The sequence below is a fragment of the Bombus affinis genome, chromosome 9 (genome assembly GCF_024516045.1).
Source record: "Bombus affinis isolate iyBomAffi1 chromosome 9, iyBomAffi1.2, whole genome shotgun sequence".
In the NCBI taxonomy this organism is placed as follows: domain Eukaryota; kingdom Metazoa; phylum Arthropoda; class Insecta; order Hymenoptera; family Apidae; genus Bombus; species Bombus affinis.
Window position 1 is genome coordinate 485,199 of NC_066352.1, and position 6,188 is coordinate 491,386.

General features: G+C 38.9%; 1 protein-coding gene across 1 annotated transcript in view; it reads right to left on the bottom strand.

Annotated features, from left to right (window-relative positions):
• LOC126920141 (uncharacterized) overlaps window positions 1-6,188 on the bottom strand; it is a 65,626-nt gene that overhangs the window by 47,557 nt on the left and 11,881 nt on the right. The gene's annotated exons all lie outside the window — the stretch shown is intronic.

A 6,188-nucleotide genomic window follows, 5' to 3' on the forward strand; every position in this document is an offset into this window, starting at 1 on the left:
CTATTAAAGGGAATTTTAATGTCCATAACGAGAAACTATCAGCGTCGTTGTTTCCTTCTTACATACAGTATTTGTGCACTTTATCGAACGAACTTTTTCCTACTCGGAAATTACCAGAAAACTTTTCTTCTGCCTGACAAGAATTGCCAAGCATTACGGACTGGTACTCTTCTTCGAATCCGATAGAATTATTAATACGGCGCAGATGTTCTTTGAAAGAATCCGGTTCGTAAGATGTCAGAGAGTGGATAGATATTTCTGTTAAGTTTTTTACGAGCAACATCAATTGATCCGATCGCATTAAAGTTCTTTGGTCGAAAACGTGTTCAAGACTTTGGACCAATCGCTGTGTATTTGGCACGTGCGTTATCTCTGGATTTTCACTTAAGCTTATGGTTGCTGAAATATTCGCTGAGCTTACAAAGTGATTCGATATCTGTCCACAGCCACGAAACGTGTGAAATCTGACGTTAAATCAGTTACTCGCGAATTATATTCTCTGTGACGCGTCCTAAAGCGACATCTTTTCATCTCTATGCAGGACTTACATTAAACGTGTCGATTAAATTTTTGTATTATTGTCCATTATTAATCATTGTAATTTCTTTTGTTCCAAAAGAATGGAAATCCGCAACCTTCCAATACTCGCTAATTGTAACCCGGAATCGTAGGTGTTAAATCCTAATTTAAATAATTATAATATAGTAATAATTATAGTTGAAATGACTTTGGTTAGGAATAAGCATCGGACATGATTAGAATATCTTTAGATATCGGGAAATATATATTACCGATCATGGAAATTGTCTTTCAGCAAGTAACCATTATCATCTATGAGAAAGTATTATAGTGAAATAGATCAGAAGAATTTGTTTAAAACGCTAATATCTCTTAAAAGTATGTTCGAGTATAAGACGACACTTGTGCTAGGATTTTTACTGGATGTATCAACATTTAAAGTTTTAAAACAAATAAGAACTTCATTGAAGTTTGCCCACACTTCGGTGTGAGAGCAATCGCGAGACAACTTCAATCTTGATCCTCGCTTTACCTCTGCACTTGACGAGATAGAAGAATCGGAGTGGTGCCGATCAGTAAAGACCGTACTTCTCAGTGTCTTGACAAGGTAACGTGAAAAAGAGAGGAAGACAGAAAGATTCGTAGAGGAACTACTACCGAGCTTGTCTTGTACGATACTCGAATCGAGAAATATTTGCACGATTACTCATAGTTTGACGTTCAATCTCTTTGACATTGATTCGCGTGGGAACCGATATAGAGAGATGGCAATCGATAGAGTTCAATGGATAAACAAGTACCAGAAACAATAGACGATAAGGAAAAAATATGCATTACTATGCTATGCCATACTTCCTTCTATGCTATATTTTCTATATTATACTATACTGTAACTATGCTATACTATACTATACTATACTAATTGTATTACGCGTATTCATTACTTCATTATGTACTAAATTCACTGTAAAGTAAGCAGCGTAATACGTAGAAATATATAAAGTAATGAAAAGCAATAAATAAATGTTCGGATACAAACGTTGACACATTATCATCACGTCTGATTGCACGGTTGCGGTCTACATAGCTGTAATTTCTTCCGTTGAATCCGCTTTCTGATTTTACTTTTAACAAATACGTAGCCCGAAACGATTTGAGTTTTGCCAAGGTTCTTAACGAGATTGTAATGTCCCTTTTCGCGAATCTCCAGGATTTCTCTGTCGTTAAAAATGCATCAACGAATCGTCACGATGAGCATGCACAGGGCGACGTCGCTGAACGCGTTTTGACGCAGCTTGAATCGCTTTCTACCTTTAACCGGCTATTATCGAGTTATACCACTAACTGGAAACGATAACTCGCGAAAGTCATGGTCGAAGGTAAAATGATGAAAGTTGCGTCGTTCCAGCCTGACAAATATTCCACATTTTCACCTATAAATTCCCCGTGTTTCTCCTTGCAAGTAAACACCGTAAATCTCGCCGTTTCGTTCGTTTAAATATTTATCTTATACTATAAATATTTATCATACATATACAATATTATATGAGTATATGATATGAATATATCTGCTTAGAATATTCACGATGAATATTTATATTTATACTATATATATACATATACCCTTTCTAATAAAGAGCAGATAAGTCATTTATTCGTATTATAAATTATAATAAACTAGCCCCATGTACTATCTACGTATTATAAATTATCTCTGCTGCGATCCTCGAATTTTTGTATTTCAATCTTGTTTTAATTTTACGAGTAGCAATCAGAGAAGATTCGTAAAGGTTTAGGAAGATACTTAATTCAAAACGGAATTACAATCTTTTCATATATCGTTCAAACTTCACACACATTTTTTTAACGAATATTTAGAAAAATGCAATTAAACGGAAAATGAGCAGAAGAACGCAGCAGGGATAAATATCGAGTTGTTTGTGTATCAATATGTAACGTGTCGGTCCCATTGGCCTAACAATCTCGTCGTTATAACTGTGTTAAATCGTAATCTATCAGCGCGCTTCAGCATCTAAAAATCCCAAAACTCGTTTGTGGTCGTGTCACGTACGAATATCTTTACCGCGTTTCATAATTCCCAGTAAAGAAGAAGAAGACGAAGACGTTTGAACAATTAAGTTGTTTGGAGAAGAAGGGATCCAGTAGTTGACGGGTCAATTATCCCAGGCTACGTAATCATACTTAATCGTTTAACATAACGGATCCGAGTCCAATGTGGGCAAATAAAAAGCTCGAAGGCTTTAACTCGCACAAGCGCCTGCCGAAAAACATCATCCTCATAGCGTTGCACATCTGTTCGTGTCGCATACCGACAGACGACCACATCGTATCGATTTGTACCATACACGCGGAATCATGGTTTTTCCTCGTACCACAGCTTATTTATTCTGACCGTTCAGTTACGTGTACCGTTCGCGTAGCCTGGGTCCTTTTCGACCCTCGATTCAGGAGACGAAGAATTCTCTGATCGATCGGCAACGACCATCTCGAGGCCGGGGTTAACGCGTGTCCGTTGTTGCGCGATGTCGTTACGTAAGCTTCATGCACGATGCATCGACTGGATGCACCAGCATTCACCGTACGATGAATTTGCAATAATTGAACGCGGCCTCGTCCAACACATTACGAAGGACAAAAGACATCCAAGTCTTAGAAGTAAAGGAGAAATTTGAAACCGCGTTGGAGACACAACATTCAATTATTCGAGGAGAATATTTCGTTTACGTTGGTAGGGCACGGGATCTGATGTTGGTCGTGTGATCGTGTGGCCATCGTGAGCGTTCGTTAATGCGTTGGATAGGAGAATGAATACGAACAGGCGACAGGTGAAAAACTTGATAAGAATATATTTTTTGTGGAGTGGAGTCAAGAGGTGGAGGTAAGACGTGCATGTAAATTAGGTTCGACGGCTGGAATTTTTTTCTGTATGAGATCGATACTCGGTCGTGAGAAAGTAGCTCAAGGAAATCTTGAATCGCGTCTATAATTCTTCTCGTATTTTCATTCAGATTCCCCGATGTATCCAAACGCGGAGCGTTTCTCTCGCGCATACCAAACCCAGCGTAAGTGTAACTTTCTCTGTGCGATTTATACGCCAGATAGATACAGTTTGAATTTAAACGCGGACAAAAAAACCATCGGAGCTGTGTACGTAAGTCGTTAAAATCGATTTTCATTTCGTTCGATACGAGATCTCGGGATTTTTATCTCGCATCATTGAAACGTCTTAAGTGCACGATTAACAGAAAAATTAAATAGCGTCGTTCGTAACACAGAAAACTTCCAATTATCCGGTTCCGCTTTAACCAGTAACATTTTTATCGAAATAAAAGCAATTGGTCAGCGTGGCAAGATGTGATCTCGTTTTAATAAACTTAAAACGCATGATACAGAACGTCGAGTGTTCTCGTATAATGAGCGACCAAGTCGTACATTACACGTACATTATACGTGCATATATGGGTATGTGCATCTTTTTCATTAACAACAAATAAACGACGCTTGGTATACATACATTTCCGAATTAAACGACCATTCGTTTATGCGATCAGCGGTCCGCCGGTTCCATGGGGTCAGTTAAGCAGCAGTCTACTGTAAATACATTGTCCTTTGCTAAATGAAACGACAAACTGGCAGCGTTCGATGGGCAAAATCCTGCTAGGCATAACGGTATCAGCGTGTTTAACTAACCATTCCCAGATCGTTTCTGCGGGCCACTTGCGCCGATCGTTTCGTCGTATATCTTGCAGCTCGATATCGCGTAAATCTTCCCACGTGAACCAGCCAACGATATCACGGATACGTGGTAGTAGATGCGCCGCTTTGTTCGGAGACGACAGAAACAGGCGCCGGAATGCAAGAAGCATCGTAAAAAGACCGATCTTACGAATGACAGGGCTGAATTTTGGGTGGACATTAACGTCCCTTTGAATCGTCGCTATAAACGATTGGCCTCGAGCCACAAGATCGTGGCAGTGGAAAGAAAGTGGTTGGTTTTTTCTGAAAGGAAGAAAAAGAGGAAAACGATCGAATGGCCGATTACTCGCTGCTCGTCGCTCTGTTGTCCTTTTTCAGCTCGTGTCACCATATAATTTTTGGTTATGGTAACATTTCTCGAGTGTAATGTGGTCGTTTGTAATATGATCGTTATTAAACGTCATGGTCGTTATTTTGATGAAAATAGGTCGGAAACTGGCGGATATGTAACACGTTCCTTACCAGCGTCCCATTGATTCAGATTTCATTCTAAACAGTGAAATAAGTTAGGAAAGAGACAACATTCAGACAGTCAGCCTTCCGCGTGTTTAGCGAAGTTTAACCGCTTTTCGTCAAACAAAGAAATAAATCATCATGAATGAAAAATAAACAAATCAAGTAATAGAATTTATTATGACTTTGACGTGGAAACTTTCGGCAGGATTACAGTGGATAGCGATGTTACTTTCTTATCAGAGTGGATAAAATATATGGCGAGAAGAAGACAAACGGTCTTCCGATCTTTTTGTCGTTAATTAATGGGCCCAGAGACCGCCAGAAATCGTAAATTTGAGCCCTTAAAAACGAACGAAGCCATTAACAGCGCCTGGCTTAACTTTACTGCAAGCAATTCCGCGGGGCTAGTGTTAATGCATTCATTTTCAAGCAAAGACGGAATCACGTTATCGCGACAAAGACACACCCGCCATCATACCAGTTTAACGAGTAAATTTCGACCTGGGTTCTTGTATTTTTCTTTCTTCCTTGTTCGTTTATTTTCTCTTTCTTTACATCCCAATGACTGGCAACGTTTGTGGCGCATGGTTTCTATGGTATTTTTAATTGGCGAAGACGGCTTTTTAACGAGTTTCAGGCTTCTTGTATTCATGAGAGAACGCACCGTAGGTATCGGTTATTTAAGACCCTAAGAAATGTCGCGACGTCCAAAACTTGTTATGACTGAATTCTTGTATCGCAGAAAAGTTGCCGAAAACAGAGTGGACCGTTTCGATGAAAGCTATTAATTTTTTATCCTTCGCCTTGAACATCTCCATCGCCGATGATTGCTAGAAAGAAGCTTTCCTCTTGAATATTGTAATAAGCGTTCCTTATTACAATAAGGAATTTTAAATCCTGTTAATCATATTAAATTCTTGATGTGAAATTCAAGTTGTCTTATCGATCCTCTATCTTTTATCTTAATCTGTGTATCTCGTCATAAACAAAAGTTTCACAATGCTGTTAGATGGAGTTTCACTCATCTTTTAGCCGATGTTCGACTAACCGAACTCCTGCCGATCGAATCCACTTCTCTGCCGATTGAACGGGAAATCGTATGTAGCGTGGGGAATCGGTAAATGTCAGTTATAGGAACTGTTCAGATAAATGGACTTCTACTGTACTATGAATCACACTTGCGGGTTTCGTATTTCTAATTCTCGTATCGTAAGATTCTACATCGAAGCTCTCCACCAATATCAGTTTCATTAGATACGATTCTCAAGTTATCTGGTTTATTATCGAACGCGGACAAATTTTTACTTATTTTATATAAAAAGAAGCTTTTATTATCACGATATGTTATCGTCCCACGCAACCAAATCTCGATCATTTTTTCACAGCGATGTCGAAAAATTATTACACGGAAGGGAGGTAATTCCGGAAAATGATAC